Here is a 16,026-nt window from a genome sequence, read left to right as displayed (position 1 = left end):
TAAAATAGTCAATGAGTCCCTAGTTGTCATATCAAATGATCACTCTGGAAACTGCATCCTTCCCAATCTTTGCAAAACAGCAGGCTCCGCCCTCTTCAGCCATCTACTCTGTACCCAGACCTTCATTTGAACTTGAACTGGAAAATTGAATTCAGGTGATAATTTGGCCACCTATACTTTTCTACAAGAAAAAGACAACATGTCAGTCTATTCACTTTGCTATAACAAAATACCTTACACTTGGTAACTTATACACAAGAGCTACTTTTTGCTCAGCTCTGGAGGTTGGGAAGTCCACAAGCAAGACACCAACCAGCAGAGGTGGAGTATGGAGAGGCTTCCTTCCTCCTAGATGGCAGGAGAGAAGAGGGGGTTCAACGAGATCCCTCAGGCCGCTTTTGCTCAGAGTGTGGATCCCTTTCACCCAGACTCTGCCCCCCACCTCACCACCAGCACGTCAGCGACTCCAGTGCAGCATGCAGACTCTGGAGGGGCACGATTGCACCTCTAGCCCATAGCACATCGCCCCTCACAACACGCTGCTTCCTTGGTGACCTCTTCCGGTTCCTGACGTACTTTTCCCATTGTTCAGGTTCCCAACCTGTCATTTCCAGCTGTGTTCATTTCCTCATTCTCCAATTTTTCGGAATCCATAATTCTACAAGATCCTTTGGTTCAGCCCATCCTTTCCAATAACCACTACTGAAGTGTAAGTCTGTCACCTGTACCGCTGTGACAGCCCCTAGTGACCTCCTTTATCTCCCCTTTTCAAATGGGCTTTGACACTAAAACCAAAATTACTTTCCTAAGACAGATTTGTCATGTGTTCTGAGTAAAAAATCAAAAAGGAAACCATGATTCTTTCCCCCAATAATTACGAGGCTGGTTAAGCTTCTTACATGAGGCCTCAAGGACCTGACCCTAAGGAGTCCCGTGGAGCATCGCCACACGCCCAGCTATTCAGACAGGCGGTACTGCCCGCTACAGTGCGCATGCGCGGCGCTCCAGGATTTGTTCGCAGCCTTTTCCCAGCAAACAGGAATATCCTTTCCCACGTCACCTCATTCAAATCCCACAGGTCCTTTGAAACCAGTGTAAAGGTTACCTCTCAACAATCCTGTAACCTCTTGAAAACCAAAATTCATCTCTCTATACTGATGACCCTTGCTAAATTGCTACTTTTACTTAGCTCTGAGAACAATTTTAATAATCAAAACTATAGTAATAAATTAACCTTTTGAATAATCAGGAAAAAAGCACATTAGGAAAGTACACTTTTTCAGAGTAATAAAGAAAATATTGCTGTTCTAAAATATACATTTTAAAATAAAATGTTCAACAATATAAATTGTTGAGATTTTCGGACATGATATATTTTTGTGGCTATCCCCTTCTGTAATTAAAGATCCCTAGAATTCATAACTAAAATCTCAAAGGAATATGCTTAAGTTTTTTCTGTTACTCCATGTTTAGGCAAAATGATTTTAAAATTTCGGTTAGGCATCTACTTGAGCTCCAATCAAATCATTAGTGAACCACAACCCTATCACACCAAGTATTCTTGGTTCACAGGTAAAGGGGCAGATTCTTTACAAACTAAATGAATGGTGTAGAGCCGTGACACGTAAAGTCAACAGCAATGACATTAATTTCATGGAAAACTTGGATCTGGTTCAAATGAAACAGTAAACATGTATGAAACGATCTGTCTTCTGTCTTCAAATCCTGGATTCATGTCCTGCAGTGTGGAGGGGCCACTGAGCACCCAGCTCTAAGACATGGCCCCTTCCAGGGGGACTGACAGAGGTAGAACCAAAGGACAATGGACCAGGGTCATGGGCAAGGGCCAAGCAACACCAACCCACTGGTCTGGCCTGCTGCCCGTATTTATTTGGTCTTCGCAGTGCTGGTGTGGAGCCAAGCGCTCTCCACCACCTGAATGATCTTTCTGATGCCACCGAATGTTCATTAGTGTCCTCATCTCTGCTGTTCGATCTACTCCATTAAGAGAGCTAGTTGTGAGTCAGCTGCCCTCCACTAGAGGTCCTCATCTTGGATTCAGAAACCCTGAAGTTTCCAGCTGTGTTCATTTCCTCATTCTCCGATTTTGAAAAATCGGTTGTGGCGGAAAAACCTGAACCTGGATAGTGAATAACAACAAAAATATCACAACTTTGCCTTCACGCATCTCTTGTCAAAATTTAGCATTTCTACAATTACGAATACAGGTGAGAAGTTACAGGTATTTGCAATGCCTGTGATTTTCATCCATAAGAAATTAAACACTTTCACTTCACATTACAGTTATTCCAGATTATCCTGAAATACTATACACTACTTTGAAAATACGGCAATTATTAGCCATGCAAATGCATCTTGTTGTTTACTGTAGTGATAGGAAGCAAACATATTCCTATATAGCAAAATACACTTTTCCTATAGCAATCATATTTCAACGTTTTGTTTTCTTTTAATGCATTTAAAAATATCACCAGGAGAAGAGCTCCAGAGGCATTTCTCCTACCTGGTTTATGTCCTTCAGTCAAATGGGCATTTCTCATTTACCCTCTAGAACAGTGGAAGGCCTTCGTTGCCTTAAGGAATAGGGAGTTCCAGTAAATATGAGAAAAAGACTTATTTTGTACCTTCCCTACGTATGATATTTGTGAAGATAATTTAAACATGAGAACATGGGTCTTGAACCATCTGCATCATCAATCCTCTGTTGGGGAACAAGAGCCACAGCTGCAGTGGCCACCTAGGAGTGGCCGAGCACAGGTCCTGTGTTGAGTGCATTCCATGAATTCTCACCTTTGTGAGGTAAAGGGCTATCACCAGCACACTGCACCTGAGAAGCGTGAGGCCTGGTGAGGTTAAAATGCTCCTTCAAAGTTACAGCACTGGCTAGTGGCAGGGCGGGCTCAAGTAGTGAGCCCACAGCCTGGTAGAGAGGTCATCTAGTGAGTGTCTCTTGAATGTGCAAGGACAAACTCCTTATATTTAAATGACTGGAACACAGAGGAGTAACTTCAGGAGACAAAGGGCTGCTGACACACATTTCCTCACAACACAGTACCTTAAAAGGAATTTGCAGCCAGTTCTCACTGCTGCTCTAGATGAATTTATTAAAAAATAGAAGGGGAAACTGAAACATCTTATTCACCTTTTAGTAGGTTTATTCATTACAGATGTGTAAAAAAAAATTAGTTGGGCATTTTCAGGTACTAAACTAGCCCATAACTCTCTTTCAAGAAGACGGAAGGGTCTGGACACCAGGTTGGGAGTCAGTGGTGGGATATTCAGGTGGAATCTGCGTCACCAACAGAAGAGCACTCCACACCTCCGCAGCACTGCACTGGCAAACTCACCTCAGGGACCTACTGGATCACTGGAAGCAGCCGTGTAGGTTGTACCAGAAGCTCATGGCTTTCTCTCATTTTCCATTTTAGGACCATCCATGGAAATGAAATAATGCATGGGGACTGATTCTCTTACAGAAAAATTTATCAGGACATTTCTATTATTTATAGAAAGTTCTTGAAGCACTCAGACTGTACATATATTACACTTGTGCTTGGAAAAGAGAATGTGAAATCAGTAGTGGCACTTCACTGATTCAGACTCCAGGACCCTGCGAAGGCTATTCTGATACACTGAACTGTATGAAATACAGTGTATAAAAAAGATGACTATCAGATGTTCCTTTACTATTATGAACTGTATTATGAATATGCACTTTAGGTTCCTTACAAATGTTTCGTATTGACAATGCAGTCGTATATAAACTACCTAACAATGATTGCTGCCTTATAGTATTTTTAATCTTATATGAAAATATCAATATTAACTTAGTGAGTTCTAAGCATTTTACTTTCCTGGACAACTAAAAAACCTCCAACAGTATTTTCTTCTGTACATGTTAACTATTCTTATGTGCACTGGTTCAGTGGCACGTAGTAATCTTCAAGCTAATGTAAACTCTCACTGCACTTTCTTATTTTGAAGCTTGATTGAAAAATAAGCTTTTGTGATATCTGATACAAAAACTATATCAACCTGCAGAAATAAGGCTTTTTTTAAAAATGACCAAAGAAAATGCACTTTAGTAACTATTTACTCTTTTAGACACACATTATACTTTCACGTAAAAATTATTTTGAGGGACAAAGTTCATTTGGCTAATGTAAACTAAGTTATTCTATTTTATTAAAAAAGAAAACTATAAAAACAGGAAGTGGTTTAGAATCCGGTGGCCACGTCAACATGACCAAGGCTAGTTAGCATTACTCAGTAAGAAAACCTACGAGATGATTTGTTTTAATCTATTTCACGATGCCGAGGTTGTAAATTACATCAGATCAACCCCACTGTTGAGAGCGTCTCCCAACTAAAGTGAGATGAGATACTGAACAGATGAAGTGCTGTTCAAAGTCAATGCAGCCCAGACTTAGGGGACAGAAGAATTAATGAGGAAATGAGACTCTACCAGATGGTGCCGCAGAGCCGCTCGCTGCACATCCACCGCCTCAAGCAGCTTCTATACATGCAAAGCCCCAGGGCCCCACCTGGTAGCAGCGTAATTACCCTAAATGTGCACTTATGTTTCATTACACCTTGGCCATTACTATGCGCACTGATTACAAGTATCAATCCCTTTCATTTCCATACACCTCTGCAGTTCCTTAGCACTCGACTGTGAAAAACCAGCACTCCACTCACTCCCAACACAGGGCCCATGCTGACAGAACCGCAGAGGGTAAATTATTTGTCACTCTACAGGGTGCCAATTCAGTTTGATAAGGATGACATCATGCCCATTTTACCAATAACAATGGCACTAACAAGAACGTGTAATCAGCAAACCTCAGTCACTGCTAGCCCTCGCAGGTGCAACTCTTTTTATGCTAAAAATAAGCCAACATTAGCTTCCAGCTCAAAACTATTTCTTTTATCACAATGCTAAGCAGAAGTTGGCTTCCATAAGGCATGGCAGCTGCCGCCGCCAGGGCCGCTTCTGCAGACGCCTGCATTAATTGTATCAAGGCCATACTGGAATAAGTGCTTATTCAGCACAATGGCTATTGGGGAGCAGCTGGAGGCGCAAGACAAACTGTCTTGAAGAGAGTGCACCAACCCCGTGTGTAAATTACAATGATGGAGCACAAAGAGAGCCCAAGTTTAAGGCTCTGACAGAGCTGCACAACAGTGTGAAAATTCAGTGTTATCAGTGGACTCTAGATCTAATAAATAAGCAGCAGGCCTTTCAGATTTCACCAAAACTACTTTCAGAATGGAGGCGATATTTAGTACCCTTTCGACACAGCAGAAATAGGAAAGTCATCATTAAAAATACCAGCAGTGTGGATGCTGGTTTTTCTCATACATACCAATCGCAATCCCCCCCATGTAAGCGTGTGTACACGTGTGAGCCTTTTGATTAAATAGCAATACAACACCCTTGCTTATTACAAAGAAGCAACATGTGTCTTTAAAAGGGACAACCCTGGCTACCTTCCCTCCCCATCTGTTTACTGCTCATTCATGTCCCCGCTGAACATCAGTTTTGTGTTCATTTTCCTTCCATTTGGTAATTTTTACATTACTGAGGAGAAATGAATTAATGGTGATCAAAGGCTATTCCAGGTGACAAGTAATTATGGCACTTGCAATCATGCCAGTTTGGAAGTGGATAGAGGACAGACATCCATAAGGATCCTGCTGAAACAGTTGAGCCAGGGAGAAGGATGGAATGTGAAGGGAGAGAGAAATAGGTCAGAGCCAGATTGTGAAGTCTCCTGATTCTCCCAGCTTTGACCTGGCCTCTCTGGTCATATTTATCTTCTCTAGGAGAGGCCATGGATGGGCACACTTCTGCATTAGTTGGGAAATCGGCCTGAACACACAAAGTGGTCCTAATAAGGCAATCTACCCAGCCAGGTTGCTAGCTGAGATTGAGATTTGCACCAGAGACATGACTCCCGCAAGCGTACACACTTCAAACACAAACACACTTTCTTAAGTTTCACAAAACGACACTATCTACCCTGCAAGGGAAGAACCACACTTTTACAAATTAGGAAAACGCAAATCCAAATAAGTAGGATTGACATATTTTCAAATACTAATGCATTAGATTGTTCTCAAGCACAAGTATCCAAGCAAAAACCAGTTCTACCACTAATACTTAGTTTTCTTTCAGGTGACGTTTTCCACACAGAAACAAAGACTTCATAATTTATGACTAAAAAATTGTAAGGAACTTATTCTGTATACACTAAGATATAAAAGCTGAGCTGCTGGCTAAGCCCACTCATCAGATAAATGAGCTGATCCTCCATTTGGGCCTCTGAGTGTAAGCTATTCAAACACAAATTCAAGCCTCAGAAAATTAAATTGGCTTCTTCCCACCAGAATGTCAAGGTATCAAGAAACAGTTAAAAATTGGAACAGTAGTTTTGAATGTCAATGGTCCTACCTACGTTCAGTTTGTGTTAATTTGACCTAAATGCTAAATGGTATTTTGCATGAACAGAGTAGGCCAGTTTTGTAGAAGCACTGCCAAGCATCTTAGAACAATGTAACCGTGCCTATATTACTCTCACTGCTGCCATAGTAATTTTCATTTTTATGTAGCATTTCCCAGCAAAACAGTCATGGTGGTAAAATGGTTTTATTATCATATACAAACCACCATATAATCTGCAATCCCATAACAATTAATAGTATGCATTCATCCAAATGATAAATGGGCAAATTGAAATATTTCTAAATTGAATCACAATGGACACAACTCGAGTGATTCCACTATCACGTGGTCTTACTATCTACAAAATAATATCTGCATGAACATTTGAGGAATTAAAAACAAATTTTAAAAAAGAATGAGAACAAATTTCTGGTATAAAACACAAAGCAGCTCTTGTGGCCAAAGGGTTTTAATAGCTTACCCCCTCTCCTGAAACAGTTCTTTGAGTGTATTTGATATTTGACAGATATATTAGCTCTTGAGCATCATTTATCATGTTTATTTTTAATAGGTTTTGCTTAGAACAGCTGCCTAAGATGCTAATCTTTTCTTTTTTTCTTAGGCCTTTTGTAAATATTTGAAATAACTATTCATTAACAGTTGCACATTTATTCAGTCCTGTTGTACAGCTTGTGAACTGGAATTAGCTTTTATTTTATTTTTTCTATCTGCTGGCCAGACTAGAGAAACCCTGCTGTTTGGGTTCAATCTGTCAAGGTTCAAATTATCCTCCAACTGAGAGCTAATCAAGGGCGTCTGACCTGGTTTGCAAATAAACTGGGAACAAAAGTGAGTTTATTTTTTCTTTCTTTGCAGTATTACTTCTCAAAAAGTAAAGCAAAATAAGAGCAGATCACAAACGCAATTGCCTAAAATTAAAACCAGGCGCAACTGGCAACTGAAGATGAACAGGACTTATTCAGCCTTTCTGAAATACCCAGTTTTCAAGCTATAAATCCATTTTTAAATAGAAACTGGTTTGCAAATACATTTCAAATTAAAATTCACAGTTCATTTAATGCAAGTCTGTGGCATGAAGAGAACATAGATTTTAGGCAATCAGGCTACTCTGGTGAGCTGACTGGGAACTTCATGGATCCTAAGTTTCAAATTAATAGGTCCATGTAGCAGAACTAATCTTTCTGCATCATTAATATCATTACTATATCCATTTTACGTACATTTCTAAAATATGAAATAAAAGGTGTTCTTTTGAACATCTTCAATGTACAAACTTGACAGGAGCCTTTATAATTTCAGTAGCATTTTTTTAAATGTATCTTAAAACGTATTCACTATGGACTCCATAGTGAATGTACTTAAATGCTGTCATGCTTACTAACAGATAACACTGAAACACTTTTTGTATATTAAGATTCCAAGACACTAAAATTATAGCATGGGTCTGATTTTCAAGCATTGTGTTTACAGCAGGTATGTGATCTTTGCAAACAGCCTAGGAAGACAAAAGGGAAGCCCTGGGAAAGCAACAGAACATTCAAGAACATTATGACTGCAACTCCACTAAGGCTTCCCTCAAAAGGATCCCAAGTGATGAAATGACCGCAGTTATCACCTTAAAGTAAACTGCACTGTAGTGACCAATGCCTCTGCAACCCCAAGCATGTGAGCTCAACATCCACCCCAAAGTGCAAAGGGCACCCGTTCCCCAATCAGGAAGCTCCATCTCCATGCTCTTCCTCAGACGTGAGGTGTAACCTCTCTCTGCTTCAGTAAAACAGGGATAACAAGCGCCAGCAGCTGTAATTCACCAGGCAGAGAGGATGAGATGGAAAGATAGATACAAAAGCACAAAGGAAATTATTTGATACTCACTGCTTAAGACATTTTTATTAACACAAGGACCATAAACCAGCACCATGTCTGAATTATATTTATAATCACAGCTGCAGTCATCAAAAACAATCATCACAAATAAGAAAAGAGTGAAAATAAAAGAAGGAATAAAATCATGAATGTGCAAAGGTTTTGTTTTATGTTCACTGGCAGAAGAATCTAATAAATACTATGCAGCATGTAAAATTGATGTTTCTTTATTAAGGGAAGGCAGTTTTGATTCCTGGATTCCACATTTGAGAAAAATCATCAGGAAAGTGGCTGAATATATGTCAAGAATTAGCTGATATTTGACTTGATAAATATCTTATTTTGCCTGAAATACAATGGTCCAAATATCCAGTGGGTGTGCCTTTATTCAGAATAAGACAGTCATAACTGAGTAGCACCTTAGATTTTAGTCTTATATTTCAGTGAGGAAAAAAATATTTCAGACTTGCTACCAAATAATATTTAAAAATTATAAATTATTCCTAATGTTCCAACATTCATTACAGAATGTGTAAGGAACATTTCACTATCACAAACCCTCTACTTAATAGGTACTTGACAGATATTTGTTAAACAAATAATAGTAATAACAAGATTAACTTGTAAACTAACCTTGGCTAATGTGCTTAGAAAAAAAATCTCAACCATTCTCTTGTATTTACCCAAAGTAAGCTATTTGAAAAGACATCAATTTAACTCCAGAAACATACAAATAAGTGCAAACTATTAGTCATTCTGAGCAAAAACGTAAGATTTTCAAAATTGACAGGGAAGGGGTATTTTCCAAGCGACTGCAATATTTGAAAATGTGTAAGAAGCATACTACTTGAAAAGTTTCAAAAATATTGTTGGAGCCATTCGAACGTCAGGCTAATACTGTTAGAAAAGTTATTTAAAAATCATTATTCAATTTATTCTCTACTTAACATAGTACCACGTTTCTCCTGCTGTAACCCCTTTCTCTTACTTAAAACTCATTACATAGTGAATTACATTTTAAAGTCAGTGCAGGTCAGACAATTGCATGTAAGTTATCGCAAGTCTGAAAGAGAAAGCACAGATGTTAGAGTGAACAAACAGATAAAAAACAGAACGAATTCATTTGAACACTATTTGCAACAACTCCATTTTTCAAAAGAAACAGATATTTTCTTTTTAATTTTTCTTCAACATTTCCTGTGTAAGAGTCACTTTGTTCCAAATATTGTCTCATTTGCCATTATTTGCTTATATAATACGGATGGGTATACATTACTATTCACAAAATAAACAGTCTTAATTGTGCCTGATCCAGACTGTCCCTCCCTAAATTACCTCACATCTGTGAACAATCCATCTTTCCCTCATTACCAATCAAGGGTACTAGATTGGCTATTGCTTCCAAATCCAGAAGCGACAACCAGACATTTATAGGGTTCATTCTGAGAAGGCTCACCAGCCTGGGTGGTAAGGGGAAAGACACAGTGCCCACTCCGCAGTCCTGAGAATCCTAAGGACACACATGCATTCATTCAAAACACATTCATGGAACACTGTGACATCAAGATAACTGAGACCCAAAGTCCTTACTAAAGAGAAGGAAGAGTAGAGGATAGAAACATTAAACAAATCAGCTGGACGTGGTGGCTTGGGAGGTTGAGACAGAAGGCTGGAGAGTTCAAAGCCAGTCTCAGCAACTTACAAAGGCCCTAAGAAACTTCGTGAGAATCTGTCTCCAAATAAAATAGAAAAGGGGGGTGGGGCTGCGGATGTGGCTCGGTGGTTGAGCCCTGGGTTCAATCGCTGGTACCAAAATTAAATGAACAAATCACTTTAAATCTGTTCAGCACTATCACAGATGGACCAAAAAAAAAAAAAAAAAAAAAAAATCTGTGTGCTCAGAGAACAGGTCTGTGGTGAGAAATTATGTGAGATGAGCAAAATACGAAGGGCCACGGACATCACATCACCCTTCAGGCCTTTCCACTATTCTCCAAGGACACCCAGCACTAGCACCCCCAGAAGCCTGAGAGTGACTCTCAGGCCAGACCCAAGACCCAGCAAGACAAGCTTTGCAGGGGAACGGAATTCCCAGGTGATCTGAATACACTTTAAAACACGAGACGTGTGCTTATGGGCCACCATTTCTTCCTAAATGGGAGCTCAAGAGACACGTCATGTGTATATGTACCTTTACGAAAAATTTAGTTATAAAGAACAAAGTATTTTCCTACGTGCTGACTGATTTTCTCCTGTTCTCCCTCTTTTCTGCTCTTGTATCATTAAGAACAAAAGCCTATTAAGCATTTTCTAAGAATCACAGACAGCATTGTATTAAATATTTAGTTTCCATACTGAGTATCTAGTAAGTATGCTTTATCCTTATTTTTCAGATGGGAAAAGAGAGGCCAAGAGAGAATAATTAAATTTCTGCAGGTCACAGAGTTAACCAACTATGGAAACAGAACTGAATCTACCCTGTTCTTAAGCACAATGACTAGATACCCACCATAAGCTTAGCTGAAAACCATCCTCTTCCAGGAGGGGCATAAGTGGCTAGCCTGCCAGGCTTCAGGCCATCTGCTACTTGGCCATTGGCTCCGTGAGGTCAGCTTTCTCTACACTTCACAGTTACTGCCAGTATGTCAGTAATTCTTAAAATGATAATCTGAATATGACCACATATTTAATGGAAAACAAGTTCAGATTTATCTAATTTTAAAAGACAAGCGAAATATAACAAAGGCATAATGATGTTTTACCACGCCAATACACTTTTTAAAAATACCTGAAACAGTACATCTAGTGCTGCGTGACTCACCTTCAAAAAGTCAGTGGCTTCAAATATCTTGATGCAGTCTGGGCTAAACCAGGGTGGGCAGGACTTTTAATCAATGTGGCGGCCAGAACATTCACCAGGGCTTCCTTGTCATATGTCTAGAGTCTTGGTTAGGAAGCTGTGATGTCTGTGGGCTGGCTGAGAGGTCACTGCCAGTAGGGACAGCTGGACACCCTGGCATGGCTCAGAGTTCCAAGCAACACTCCATAAGAACAGACCCAGATGACAAGTGCTTAATGCTATGGTTTGGTGTTCCCAGAAAGGCTCATGGGTTAACACAGGAATGTTCAGAGGAGAAAAGGCTAGATTATTGTGAGAGCTGGAACCTCTTCAGGGCATTCATCCGTGTGTAGATTAATAATTTGAGTGGGCTGCTGGGTGTTCCCTCTTCCTGCCCCTCTCTTCCTGGCTGCTCTGAGCTGAGCAGCTTTTTTCCACCACACCCTTCCACCAATGATGGTCTGCCTGACCTCTGGTCCACAGCCATGAGTCAGCAGACCAAGGACTGAACCTCTTAAACAATGATTCAAAATCATCTTTTCCTCCTCTAGTCCTTCCTATCAGATATTTTGATGAGAGTGATAAAAAGCCACTGATGAACATACTTATCGAACCTCAGCTTTATGCTCTCTAATACTCCACAGCAGGGAAGGACGTGGTCCAGCAGTCAACGTGGAAAGGCACGTGTGCACCAAGCATAAAGCTCAGAGTCTTTTGGGAAGTCAATGGTGGCTTTCAGATAAGAGTCGTCTGGGAATTCTCAGTAGTCAGTGTACATTTTATAGAAGGAAACAATTTTTTGTCTCCAGATTAGATTATGTAAGTATATATTGATGAACTATGTAACTAATTACGTAATACATAAAATGAACTAAGTTTCAACAGTTTAAATACTTCCCATATTCAAAGTGGGCTATGCCCGTTGTACACATGGTGTTTAAACTCTGAATCAAGTCCAACTCTCTGCAAATGGTAAAAAATATGGCCCATTATAATTAATCAGCTGCAACTTTCTCCCATTTATTGTCCATTTGCGTGGGTTTATTCTCCACTTCTCTGGTTTCACATTCTGGCTTTGAGCTCTGACTGGAAGGGCTACCTTTCCTCATGTGGCCTTCCTTCATAGGATGCCACCATATTTTGGGGCTCCATCAAGTGTACATGTCAGTACACATGTGTACACATAGATCCTGTATCAGACCTGACTCTGGAGATGTTGCGAGTCTGCCTGTCCTCATCACTGAAGCCTGTCACTTCCCCTTCTGCGGAGGGTCCTCAGAGAAAGCAAACATGTTTCTCCTAATAAGCCAAGGAGGTGGACGACCATTCACATCACTTACATTTATGCTTTTAGCCTACAAGAAAATAGCAGAACACATTACAGTGCTTTTAAATGGGTCTGAATTCCACAGGATTCGATTACTGTGTTATCATTTTATTCATGTATTCCTTCACCAAGTACTTATTAGAGGTCAACTGCATGCCCCACACAATGCCAAGCTCTAAGAATGCAATGACAAATGAAACGAACCTCATCAACATCTGGGAACTGACAAGAAACAAATGAACAATCATACAAAAAGATACAAAGTATAAATTTGAAGTGCTGGGGGAAATAAACAGGGATATGATGGAGAACCAGGGAAAATGCTCCCTTCCCCAGTCTTAGAGAAGGGCAAAGTGAGGTAGCCATATTTAAGCTGGGGCCTTGGTCTGAGAGAGCGAGCCACGCAGCAACCACATGGCTAACCAGCCCAGGAAAGGAAGGCCAGCACTGCATTCAAGGCGCTAAGAAAGAACAACACTGATGTGTAGTGTGTGTGTGTGCATGTGTGTGAATACATGTAGTTGTGAAACAGGCACACCATCAGAGGCATCCGTCAGAAGTAAATGATACATTGCATCTCATTCATATTTCTAATATGTGAGGTACCTGGTACTAATTGCCTTTTCCTTGATGTTTGCCAAATTTGAATAAAGGCATTGGTACAAAATTACAGATGTATAGAAAATGTTTTTGGCTTGAAAAGTAATAGATACTTTACGACATACCACAATATACTGCCCAAGCTAGTACCCTATCTATCTTTTTCCTATTCTTTATATTGCTAGTCCCCATCCCTACTTCCTCATTTTTGGGGGGTATGACAGTTCTTTTGTAGAATCATTACAGTTGCAGTTTTAGGACAACTGGACACCATAGCATGGAAACCAATAGTACAGTAGTCACCAGTGTGCCTGCCACATTTGCATCACTAAGTGCAAAGTACACATTTTATAAAGGAGGAAAAAAAAAAAAAAGACAATGCTGAGACACATCAGAGCGCGAGTCAAGGCCAGCCTGGGAACGAACAAGGAGCTATCACAACAGACACGAGCGAAATGCAAAACACAATTAAAAGCTATTTTGAAAATCTATACTCCAACAAAATAGAAAACCTCGAGGACATCAACAGGTTTCTAGAGACATATGAATCACCTAAACTGAACCAGAAGGACATACACAACTTAAATAAATCAATTTCAAGCAATGAAATAGAAGAAGTCATCAAAATCTTACCAACAAAGAAAAGTCCGGGACCAGATGGGTTCTCAGCCAAGTTCTACAAAACCTTTAGAGAAGAGCTCATTCCAATACTTCTCAAAGTATTCCATAAAATAGAAGAGGACAGAACCCTCCCAAACTCATTCTATGAAGCCAATATCACCCTGATACCTAAACCAGACAGAGACTCATCGAGGAAAGAAAATTTCAGACCAATATCCTTAATGAACATCGATGCAAAAATTCTCAACAAAATTTTAGCAAATCGCATGCAAAAATATATTAAAAAGATAGTGTACCACGATCAAGTGGGTTTCATTCCAGGGATGCAAGGTTGGTTCAACATCAGGAAATCAATAAACGTAATTCACCATATCAATAGACTTAAAGTCAAGAATCACATGATTATTTCAATAGATGCAGAAAAAGCATTTGATAAAGTACAGCACCCCTTCATGCTCAAAACACTAGAAAAAATAGGGATAGTGGGAACATTCCTTAACATTGTAAAGGCCATTTATGCTAAACCCACGGCTAATATCAGTCTAAATGGTGAAAAACTGAAAGCATTCCCCCTAAAAACTGGAACAAGGCAGGATGCCCTCTTTCACCACTTCTATTCAACATCATTCTTGAGACTCTAGCCAGAGCAATTATACAAACCAAAGAAATTAAAGGGATACGAATTGGAAAAGAAGAACTCAAACTATCCCTGTTCGCTGATGACATGATTATATATTTAGAGGAACCTGGAAATTCCACCAGAAAACTCTTAGAACTCATAAGTGAATTCAGTAAAGTAGCAGGTTACAAGATCAATGCCCATAAATCCAACGCATTTTTATACATAAGTGATGAATCTTCAGAAAGAGAAATTAGGAAAACTACCCCATTCACAATAGCCTCGAAAAAAATAAAATACTTGGGAATCAATCTCACAAAAGAGGTGAAAGACCTCTACAACGAGAACTACAGTACACTAAAGAAAGAAATTAAAGAAAACCTTAGAAGATGGAAAGATCTTCCATGTTCTTGGATAGGCAGAATTAATTTGTCAAAATGGCCATACTACCAAAAGTGCTATACAAATTCAATGCAATTCCAATTAAAATCCCAATGACGTACCTTACAGAAATAGAGCAAGCAATTATGAAATTCATCTGGAAGAATAAGGAACCCAGAATAGCTAAAGCAATCCTTAGCAGGAAGAGTGAAACAGGGGGTATCGCAATACCAGATCTTCAACTCTACTACAAAGCAATAGTAACAAAAACAGCATGGTATTGGTACCAAAATAGAAAGGTAGATCAATGGTACAGAATAGAGGACACGGACACAAACCCAAATAAATACAATTTTCTCATACTAGACAAAGGGGCCAAAAATATGCAATGGAAAAAAGATAGCCTCTTCAACAAATGATGCTGGGAGAATTGGAAATCCGTATGCAACAGAATGAAACTAAACCCATATCTCTCACCATGCACGAAACTAAACTCAAAATGGATTAAGGACCTCAGAATCAGACCAGAGACCCTGCAGATTATAGAAGAAAAAGTAGGTCCAGATCTTTAACATGTCGGCTTAGGACCAGACTTCCTTAACAGGACTCCCATAGCACAAGAAATAAAAGCAAGAATCAATAACTGGGATAGATTCAAACTAAAAAGCTTTCTCTCAGCAAAGGAAACTATCAGCAATGCGAAGAAAGAGCCTACAGAGTGGGAGAATATCTTTGCCAATCATACTTCAGATAGAGCACTAATCTCCAGAATCTATAAAGAACTCAAAAAACTCTACTCCAAGAATTCAAATAATCCAGTCGACAAATGGGCTAAGGAAATGAATAGACACTTCACAGAAGAAGATCTACAAGCAATCAACAAACATATGGAAAAATGTTCAACATCTCTAGTAATAAGAGAAATGCAAATCAAAACCACTCTAAGATTCCATCTCACCCCAATTAGAATGGCGATTATCAAGAACACGAGCAACAACAGGTGTTGGCGAGGATGTGGGGAGAAAGGTACACTCATACATTGCTGGTGGGGCTGCAAATTAGTGCAGCCACTCTGGAAAGCAGTGTGGAGATTCCTTAGAAAACTTGGAATGGACCCTCCATTTGACCCAGCTATCCCACTCCTTGGCCTATACCCAAAGGACTTAAAATCAGCATACTACAGAGATACAGCCACATCAATGTTCATAGCTGCTCAATTCACAATAGCCAGACTGTGGAACCAACCTAGATGTCCTTCAATTGATGAATGGATAAAGAAACTGTGG

At 39.6% G+C, this 16,026-nt stretch overlaps 1 protein-coding gene across 1 annotated transcript in view; it reads right to left on the bottom strand.

Moving 5' to 3' along the window:
* The window catches only part of CDKAL1 (CDKAL1 threonylcarbamoyladenosine tRNA methylthiotransferase), a 629,759-nt gene that overhangs the window by 288,854 nt on the left and 324,879 nt on the right, over nt 1-16,026 (bottom strand). The gene's annotated exons all lie outside the window — the stretch shown is intronic.

This window comes from Sciurus vulgaris (genome assembly GCF_902686455.1).
Source record: "Sciurus vulgaris genome assembly, chromosome: 7".
Lineage (NCBI taxonomy): Eukaryota > Metazoa > Chordata > Mammalia > Rodentia > Sciuridae > Sciurus > Sciurus vulgaris.
The sequence above is the reverse complement of the archived record's forward strand: the minus strand, read 5'-3'. Positions and strand labels throughout refer to the sequence as shown.